Source organism: Trachymyrmex cornetzi, unplaced genomic scaffold (assembly GCF_001594075.2).
Source record: "Trachymyrmex cornetzi isolate Tcor2-1 unplaced genomic scaffold, Tcor1.1 scaffold99, whole genome shotgun sequence".
NCBI classification, from domain to species: Eukaryota; Metazoa; Arthropoda; class Insecta; order Hymenoptera; family Formicidae; genus Trachymyrmex; species Trachymyrmex cornetzi.
The window spans coordinates 24,845-25,328 of NW_017300343.1; positions in this window are offsets into that span (position 1 = coordinate 24,845).

Below are 484 nucleotides of genomic sequence, written 5' to 3' on the forward strand. Positions count from 1 at the left end.
AATATTACCACTTGAATTATATTATTTATGTAACGTTTTTTTTAGTTTATGTAACAGTTTTTTATGGGAGGTACATGCACACTTGGCGCCTTTTTTTACCTATTTTTAAAAAAGTATTAATTACCAAAAATCGTCGAATATTAGTTTTTAATAAATTTTTACTTAAGGAGGTTGTATAAGGGCATAAAACACATATATTAATATTTTCGCTTTAAACAAACTACATACATGTGAAAGTTGTGTTCATAACATTCTGGTTTTGTTGAGCAACACATTTTATAGGTTATTTATTTTATTTGTTATTAGTTTTATTGTTATAAACAAAAATTGTTAAAATAATAAGAAAAATCTAAATGTTTTTATATAATTATATTAAGTACTAAACATGACTTATGTAAAGTTTCATTGAGATTCACCATTAGTTTATAACAAATAACAAATTTTATTTATTTACTGAACAATTAATGTCTGCATCTCAAGATAA